This window comes from Meleagris gallopavo, chromosome 1 (genome assembly GCF_000146605.3).
Source record: "Meleagris gallopavo isolate NT-WF06-2002-E0010 breed Aviagen turkey brand Nicholas breeding stock chromosome 1, Turkey_5.1, whole genome shotgun sequence".
Taxonomy (NCBI): domain Eukaryota; kingdom Metazoa; phylum Chordata; class Aves; order Galliformes; family Phasianidae; genus Meleagris; species Meleagris gallopavo.
This window is the reverse complement of record NC_015011.2, coordinates 117,728,426-117,738,555: the sequence shown is the minus strand read 5'-3', so window position 1 is coordinate 117,738,555 and position 10,130 is coordinate 117,728,426.

Genomic DNA, 10,130 nt, shown 5'->3' with positions numbered 1-10,130 from the left:
TTGAAATTAAGATCTCATTAAGAAGTTTTTTCTTTCTACAAATTTGATTTTCTTTATTACTATCCTTTTTTAACAAGGGAAAAAAGTCTGTAGTTTTGGTCTCAGGCAGCTGTAAAAACTGTATCTGGAACCTTTCCAAAAAAAATCAGTTTGAAGCCAACAGCCCTAATGGAAGATTTCAGACTTGTTAAAGCTGGCAAAGTTCTATGAGCATCTGAAAACTTGTATCATGCAAAATGTCACACATCTTCAAAGTAAGGGATGCTGTGCTGCCTGCCTCCAATGATTTAACTGAAGAGATTACCTGAGATATACAACTGCACAGATCTCATTGGCCTTCCCACCTTTTCACCAGTTTAAACATATTAGGTCAGCTTAAACCCATTGCCTTTGCATAACAACACCATGAGAAAGAATGTAAACAGACAGATGCTCTCCTGACACTTCTCTACAGCCACCTTGCAGAGCACAGCATAAGTAGACCCAACATAGGCCCTTTACATTCCTCTCCTTGTTCCAGATGCACCTCATGCTTCTGCTGGGGGCTTCTTTATGCCAGACACTGTTCTCTGAGATGCATGAAAACACCTGAATAAAAAAGTCAGTCATCAGACTGGTAATTTTCAACACATTTTTTGTTACTCTTCTTTGTAAATAGGAATAACTAGAGGCTCTGTCCAAATCTGAGCCCATTCTTCAAATATCAAGCTACACTGACAAATACAATGCTTATGTCCCATTTTATTGTTCAGCATGTATACTTCCTATTCCTTTGCCATTCAATATCCATTCTTACCATAATGAAATGCCTCCAAGTGAAAAAAGTTGTAATTCTTTCATAGGTTTTCCTTTATACCTTATTTTTCATCATTTTACAGACCCCAGCAAGGTCTATGGCAGGACTAGGAAAAATTATGTGGTCGAGCATTGGAACAGCCTGCTCAGGAAGGTGATGGAGTCCCCCGCTCTGGAGCTATTAAAGGGAAATATCAAAATGGCACAAAAGGACATGGTCTGGAGAGAGGACTTGTTAGATCAAGCTAATGGATGGACTTTCAATGGTCTTAGAAAGTCTTTTCCAAACTCTGTGATCCCATGATTCTATGAAAGTGTGCTTTGAAAGACTGCTGATTACCTGAAAACTTGCTTCTCTGAAAGAGTGGTTGAGCATTGGAACAGGCTGCCCGCAGAGGTGGTGGGGTCATTGCCCCTAGAGGCGTTCAAGAAATGTGAAGATGTGGCACTCAGGGACACTGTTTATTGGGCAATATTGGTGGTAGGTGGACAGTTGGACTGGATGACCTAGAGGTCTTTTCCAATCTTAATTAGTCTATGATTCTATGACCATATAAGTAGTTTTAGTGGCAACTACTTCAAAAGAATTTAGTGTACTAAAAGACAATTCTTCAAGTCAATCATTTTTTCTTCATTCACTACAACTAGCTTTCCCATCAAAGGAAAATACTTCTCTCTTATTCCTTCATTAATTTTCCTTAATACCTAAGCTTTTGGCTCCCAAGCGCTTCAGCTGCCTGTACACATGGGCAGTCCTGTGAACATCTCCAACTCATCTGTCTAAATTTGCCCTAAATTTGGAAACAGATACATGTGGTTAAATTCAACTACACTGCTGAAAAAACAGGAGAGCATTTCTGGTCCTAGAGATAATTGTTAGGCTACATCATCGTGTGGCTCTGTATGCCTGAGCTCATTTGGCACTTACATCTCTGAGCTCCATGGGCTGAAGTGAGTCAGTAGCTTGGTGCCACGGATATTGGAATGGGCTGTAATGTGCCTGTCTCAGTTGACCAGCCATTTATTCTGACAAACATCAAGCCAGATGCTGCCTGAACCCCAGGCTTTCTGAAAGCCTGGACACTTCTCCAACCCAGGTTGTGCCTTCTAAGCTTTGTATCACATGAGGAAACAAACCCAGGAGGATGGCTGCTAGGTGCCGGAGTCAGAGGATAGAGCAGGTGACTGTCACAGAGCTCTGTGCTGATTTTATCCTCTATTGAGTGATGCAAGTAACTAGCAGAGCCACCTGAAGAACAAGGAAAACTCTGTTTGCGAAGAGCCTGTGACCATTTTGGTGCCAGAAGAATACCAACTAGAGCTGTGATTTGGAAGAGGCTTGCAAGGTTTTAAAGCATTTGCCCTCTGATACCTATGGATCACACAATACTGTGACCCAGTCAGATCTGTAGGCTTGCAATTCCCTATCTGCAAGACAGATAAATGGTATTCATCTCTAATTCCTCCATGCAGCAGGAATTCCAAGCCTTGGCTCCTCTTAATATCCCTTCGTACCTTGGAGCATCTTGTATTCTTATCACTGCATCTGCCCCATGCTGTGATTTCTCTGAATGTGATGATGTTGGTTTCTTGGGCATAAAATGACTCAACACCTCATACTGCAGATAAGATATTTTGTGACTTCCAGATGACTTCAACTGTCTTCACTTTGCTGTAGGCAGTTTCAAGGGTCTTCACTTCATGCATTCAGACTTGTGCATGGCCATATGCCTTTATTACAACACACAGCAATAACTGGCACTGCCTGTTACTCTACCTGGAACTCTCCACAGGTTTGCATTCAGCTGGGACAGTTATTTTTTCTTCATAGTGTCTAATATCATGCTGTGTTTTGCTTTGGCAGAAAACAATGTTATTACCACACGTTTTACTTCTTGCTGAGCAGCACTGTACAGAACCAACAATGTTTCAACTTCTGGTATTGTGCTGTCAATGATGGGGGCTTCAAGGCATAGGGGACAGAGCAGGATAGCTGACCTGAACTGGCCAAAGGGATACTTCAAACAATATGGCATCACATGAAAATACTATAAAGCCGAGGGAAGTTGGCTGGCTGGGCAGCCACTGCTTGGAGACTGGCTGGGCACCAGCTGCTGGGTGGTGAGCAATTGCATTGTAAATCACTTGTTTGATAAATGCATATTATTATCATTACTATTAATATTTTCCTTTTCTCTCATTTTCTGTCTTAGTAAAAAGTCTTTTATCTCAACCCATGAGTTCTATTTTGTTTCCTCCTTGATTCTCTCCCTCATCCAACTCAGAGTGGGGAGACAGCGAACAGCTGTGTGGTGCTGAACTGCTGCCAGGTTAAACCAAAACAGTATTAGCTAATGACATTAGTTTAACTTATAAATGTAAATTAATGTCTGGACAATCCTTTAGAAATTTTGAACAGCCTTATTCAGACTACAAAAATTACAGTTTCTTACTGTCTACCAAACAGCAATAACTACTACAGGGCATGTCCCGACACAGCAGAAGGAATGATTTGAAACTATTCTTAAGTAGAAGAAATCTGAACACTAGAAATACGACTCCATATATTCTTATAGATACCTGTAATTCTTTCCTCTTCTGAAATTTACAGGGTTACCCGAATTTCTCTATGGCATAAGCCATTAAATCTCACTCACTCGCAAATCAAATGGCTTGGATTCAGTCAAAAATACCAGAAACCCATCCTATCTTGAGCAGAAGAAGTGAAGGGGAAAGGAACCAAATCTGTCCCTCATGTTTTGGTTGTGGTTGATCACATTTTATTGTTTAGAAAGTCTGATTTTTAAATTGAATCCACTGTTCGAACATCCAGCTACCAATTTTGGCTACATCTTCATGTATTTTTCAACACAGTAATCACCATTAGCCAATTTGTGTGGATGAGCTGATTGACACACTCTTCATTTTGTGAGGTAACAGCTCTGCATCGCTGTCCAGAACGTGTCTTATCTTTCACATCACTGTCACCACTGCTGAAATGCACCTCACTGTGCTCACATCCACTGGTTGGTCTCCACAAACGTTCAGCATGTGGGGGTGCCATTTTTTTCACACAGAAGAATTCAATTCCACACCATTACTTCACATGCACTTTGATTCATCAGATGGCCCTTCTGTCACATGGCAACAAAATATAATGGGGCACTGATGGGAGGGTTCAGCCTCTACTGTCACACCACCAACATTCTCCTTGGATGTTGTGGACCAATATAATAAAGTGGAAGGCATTACTTTTGGAGCAGTCATCATACAAATATTTTCATATTTGGACATGTTAATACATAACTTATTTAAATGGTTCAATTTACAGATTAATCCAGTCTGTGTAATTGTTCTGCATTACTGTACTACTTCTCATTACTTACCCAGCCCACCATCATTGTCACAATGACAATATCACTAGATGGAGGTGTGGAGCCAGATACTGTAACTAAGCCTTGACCTATATGAACAATCCAGCTTTGGTTAATTCTGCAGACCCATTAGCCCATCAGCTTTTAAACCATTAAATATGCTGCATTGATGTTAAGTGAGACTAAGTGAGTAATATGAAGCACTTTACCAAAGTTCGCTCTATGAAGTTTTGCTCTTAAGCTTCTTACCAACACAAGTGATGAAAATCGGTGTACTTGCCAAGATCATTTCTCCCTAAGCCATACTTACTGGTGCTATAGTCTTATCCTTTTATTCTTTATCAAAGAAATCTTGTGTTTTCCATTATTTTAATGAGGACTGACTTTAACACGATGGGCTGGTTTATTATTACCTGAGTCATCTTGCTCAGCCAAATGGGAACTGGTCCTGACACTCTCCTTTCTGAAATTGCTCAAACATTTTGAGATTTACATTTATGACACTAAATGGACCATCCATCTCCTCCAATGACAGAGGTGGGCAGGAGTGTATTTTGAAGAAAGTACCACCCTACACTTGCCTAGTGAGAAGTACAAGTGTAGGGCATTTTCTACTTGTTAGTGTCCAGTAATAACTTAGGAGGTCTAACAGCCCTTTGGTCTGACAGCCTTTTCTTTATTATGATTACTTCTAAGACTCCAGGGTTATCTGGAACTGCTGATCAAATAATATAAATAGAATGACTGCTCATCCTCATACTTCAGGTTCAGACACCCATTTACAAGGAATCTTTTTCAGTATAACTATCCCAAATACACTGTGCGTGAAAAATGCTCCTAGTACATTTGTAGCTTATACTGTAAACCACCACTTTGGTTGTTAGGATTTATGCCACACTTCTTCCTAAGTAAAATGATTTTAATAATGGAACTAGCCTTGCTGACAAACCTATCCCAGCTAAAGTTCACAATTTAAAACTTGCCCAGTGCTTGTAGACTGAAAACAGCTATATTTAATCTCCATGAACCACAAACACATATAGCTATTGCTCCTACTTTGAAAATGGGAACACTTAACTCCAGCATCTCTCTTTCATCTGCTAATGGAAATATGCCTTTGCTTAAACCTGTTGTTCCTAATGTACTACAAAGCTCCTTGTCCTCTATTTTCCATGTCAAGAGCAGTTTCAGTAGTCATAGCAAGCAGTATAAAAACAAGAATACAAATAAATACAAATAGTCAGGGGTCTAGGGTTTTGAAATCCACATTTGTTCAAGAGTTGTAGTCTTTGCTACATATCATGAGTTGCTTGGATGAATAGCAGAGATGTTACTAATAAAAGTATTTAATATTTCCTGTGTATCACTAATGATTTAGCAGATACCACAAGTACTCTGTTTTTTTCCAACATACAAGTTTTCATATTTAACTGCATCCAACTTTTGATTGTTATGTAGTCAGTTTCAAAAGTAGATCACACTCAGCTAACATGAAAAGATGTATTTCTCCAATTATTTCAGTAAGTTAGCAGCTACTACAATTAAAAGTAAACCTTTCTACCATGGCTATGAGCAATCTTCTTTATTTTCCTTATTTATTTATTTTTAATTAAATAATTTCTGGTAAGTACGGAGACATGAACAATATTATTAGTAACTAAAAAAGAAAAGGATATGCAGGAGTTTAGACCGTTGGATAAGAGTATTTCCTCTATATTATATTAAGAAGTTTCAAATATAAATGGGAAGACACAAAAATTTATTTGTACAAGGGCTGCTCTGAAATAATGCCTCCCATTTTATTATGTTGGTCCACAATGTCAGAGGTGGATGCTGGTGGTGTGGCAGTAGAGGTGGAACCTTCTCACCAATATCCCATTACATTTTGTTGTCATACAACAGATGGCAGCAGAGGGGCGGTGTATGGGAACTGCTGAATCACGGCCTGAACCTCTGATTGACCACCTGAGGCGAGCAATAAGTCAGCCTTGGGAGCACAGATGAAGGCAATTCACCTGTGCTACCGGAAGGGGTGGAGCCTGGCTGCACCTCTTCTAGACCCATTTAAGAGCTGACTGCCAGTAGGAAAGGATCTCTTTTGGAGATTGCTCCTCTTGGGAGTCTTCTCAGTGAGCCCAGGACAAGGGTAAGTTTTCCATCCATTCTTCTTTGGTGTGATAACCTGTTTAGCCTAACTTTCCTGTATTTCTTAATTATAACATCTGTATAATATTCATTGATTATACAGACAAAATAGCACCTGACATAGAAGTGCATATGAAGCAAAGGTGTAAACAATTGTACCCATTGATGTTCACTGATGCTTGATGAACATTTACAGAGGCCAAAAGCTATGTCAGCACAGTGAGGTGGTGGGTGGTGCATTTCAGCACTGGTGACAGCAACAGTGTGTCACCTCCACTGGTGCAGGTTTTTACAACTGCAGCATGCAGGCTCTTGTTTATTGCTGGTAATTATGCTGTAACTATGTTAAAAAGTATTCTGTAGTTGAGAATTTGGTCTATCAAATGGTGGTACTGTGCTCCTTATATGTATGGTAGTTTCCATGGAAGCAAATAGGAGGTGTTACTTTTGGAGCAACCTTCGTAGAACAGCTCTGAAAATATATTAGCAAAAGACCATTCTGGGAGAAACTAGAACAATCCCCTCGCTTCCCTTCCTAACCCAGCCTTTAATTTTCCTCCCTTATTGGGGCTGCATAAAAAAACCTTGACTATGCCAACAGGCTCAGAATATTTTTTGTACTTGGCAGCTGATTTAACCCCAAATTGATGACTCATCACCATTTGATGGGCTTGTCCATCCTGAAAGGAAACATCAGCTAGTGACATTATGACAAAACAACCCAGTGAAGTTGTAGATGAAAAGGCAAACAGATCTTAGATAAAGGTCTACAAAAGCAGCCAACAGAAAGCTGGCTACCCTAAACATAGTGTCCCATTTCTGTAACTTAGGGCAGTTAGCAATGGTAGAGCTAGAGCTTCAGAAACTTGGTAGTTTTACTTGGACATTTGTCATGCCAAGCATGTTGTTGATAACCAGGAAGTAAGGCACAAGATAGTCAGGAAGGAATTGAGACTGAAAATGGCTTTTTACTAACTTTTAGAACTTGTCTGCACATAAATTATCAATGACGTGGGTGCAAGCATTAACAGCCACAGTAGCAACTTGCAGCCACACCAGTTCTTCATGATGTACAGAGCTGGTAGTATGTACACTTTCTCTTTTTGAGAAAACCTAGATGGAACCTGAGCAAAACTACCTAATAAACAATGTAGTAATTAAGTCTCCAAGTAAGAAATTACTACTGTGTAGCTTTGGAATTAACCCAGTGACAAATGAGTTTGAGTAGAATTCAAAAGGATATTTCAGCAAAAGCCACAAGCACAGTTGGTGAGAGCGAAGTCAGATATAGCAAGATTGGTTACTTCTGAGTGACAGATACTAAAACAAGTTTTAGGGAAAACCAAAGACACATTGGACCACAGGTAAAATTAGAATCAAAAGGTAAGAGCTCTCTTTGTAGGCTGTAGAACACCTGAGCCACAAACTAACATAGAGACAGAAGATGCTTCTGTATTAAACCTAACCCAATCTCATCTCTAATTAAGGTCTGAAATCCTATTGCTTATGATGTATTTTTTACCATTTGTCTACTGCACTCCAAAAAGTGCAAGTTACATAAACATTTGTGCAAATACATTACTGTATGCTTTTTATGAAGTGGTGCAAGCACTCTTATTTTATCTACAGCTTTCAAGTGTGTTCCTGCTCTTGGACTCCCTCATTACATGTGAGAGAAGAGATGGCTGTGAATATCAGTTGTTTACAAGGCTTCCTTTCTGGCAACTCAAGAAATGGGAGTTCCCTCATTCCTGATCATGCCAAACCTACAGGCTGACATCAAAAACATTAGTAGCTGGGGATAACGTTTAGGTGATGAATAGATCAGGACAAGTAGTTTCTCCTTAATGACTCAAAAGCTGCTGTACCTGACTTTTGAGCAGCAATGAAAAAGGAGATAGAGGTGAAACGGTTATATGTTGACAGGGTGAATAACCAAGAATGACCGGAAAAAAGTTAACATTCTTATTTTCACAAGACATCTGGCAATATGCCTTCCAATGGCATCACAGCTTTTCTTTTGATGCCTATCCTTCCAGTGACCTAACTTTTGGATATGGTGAATATTTGAGGGTAATGTGCCACATTCTGGACTTCCATTCCTCAGTTGAATGACTAATTTGTACGTTCTCAGAACTAAACCGTTTGTGGGATGCCCTGCTGTTCATCACAGTTTTCTATGCACTTTGAATTTGTTGGGGAAAAAAAGGCTTCAAAGGCATAGAAGCATGAAAATGGAAGGTACCTCTGCAGAACATCTGGTCCAAGTCCTGCTCAGAGCAGGGTCTTGAGCTACAGCAGGTTGCTTGAGGCTTTGTGCAGTTATGTTCTCAACATCTCCAAAGACAAGAGAATTTACTAGTTTGATAAACTTTAGGGCACTTTTTTTCTTCTTATATTCCAATTTGTGCCACTACCTCTCCCTCTGACATTGAACACCAATGAGTAATGTTGGTGATGTTGTCTTCACTCCCCTCATGAAGTATTTATACATGAGTAAAATCCTTCTGAGCCTTCTTTTCTTCAGCCTGAACAGTTTCAGCTCTTTCAGCCTCTTCTTGCATATCAAATGCTTCAGTACCTTAACCATTCTAGTAGCTTGGCTTCTATGAAATATTGTATAACAAAGGACATTAGAGGCAAGTCTCAGCCATGGAACCTACCAATGCACATGTGAAAAACAATAAGTACTTTGACTTTTTAAAAAATGTCTATATGAGATCTGACTTGCTATTGATCATGAATCAGTGAACATCGTTCTCTGCTCTTGCTTCCTTGGCCTCTTCCATCCCGACAAGAATATTAACTTATTTTATATTTATATCACACTTATGGTGAAGACTAACAATTCTTTTAAAGGTAAATATTTTAGAAACCAATCCTGCAGTACAAGGTTGCACTGATTCTATGAAAGGTTAACTAAAACTCTGGTGAAGTGAACTGAAATAAATTTGTTTTTGAAGCATAATGACTTCTCCTCTGTTCACAGTACCATGGTCAGAGTACACATTTGCCATGTAAGAATTTCACATGTAATCCCAAATTACTTTTAAAGCCTGTGTGTTAGGACAGGAAACGCTACAGCTGAGTTAGTGCTGAGCCCAAAGCATAAACATGCCCAACATAAACACTGCATGTGTGCTGCTCATGTCCAGATAAGTCACACTTGCATCAGTTGATAAGTGTGACAGTCAGTTTACTTCCAGTTTTCTTCAATGGTGAGAATAGCACAAGAAGCAGTCTCCTCAAGCCCTGATCATGTAATTACATGAATTTACCTCTTTGTTGCCATGAGGCCGCTTGTGGTATGTAATTTCTGATAGCTTGAACACTTTGGCTGCATCTCTCATGGATCAACAGTGATTGTTTTCTTGAAAAATAAAAGAAAATCTGATTAACTTTTAGGACAAGGAACAGAAAACACTGCCAGCCAAATACGTAGTTTTTGACAGAACATTCCTCCAAATGTTCTGCAGTCTAAGAAAGGAGACCCCTTCCCTATTTTTCTCCCATTTCTGTCTCCTTGGGTGAGCTGAGGCACCATGGCTGCCTTTTACATAAGTGCCAGTAGCCCTTGGGGGTAGCACCACTCTCATTGCGTGCGGGAGCTGCTTTCCCCACCGAAATCTGGGGCCCCTCTGCTTAATTGTTATTACTGTTAGTAATTCCTGTGGGGTGCAACCGCACCCGGTGACACAAGGCCACCCCAGGCCCGAGGCTCCCTAAAACTCATCGCTCCATCTTTGTACCCCAAAATCCCCCCATATCCACACCTCGGCCAGGCCAGCGGCAGAGCGGGGCCCGCCGGGCAGCATC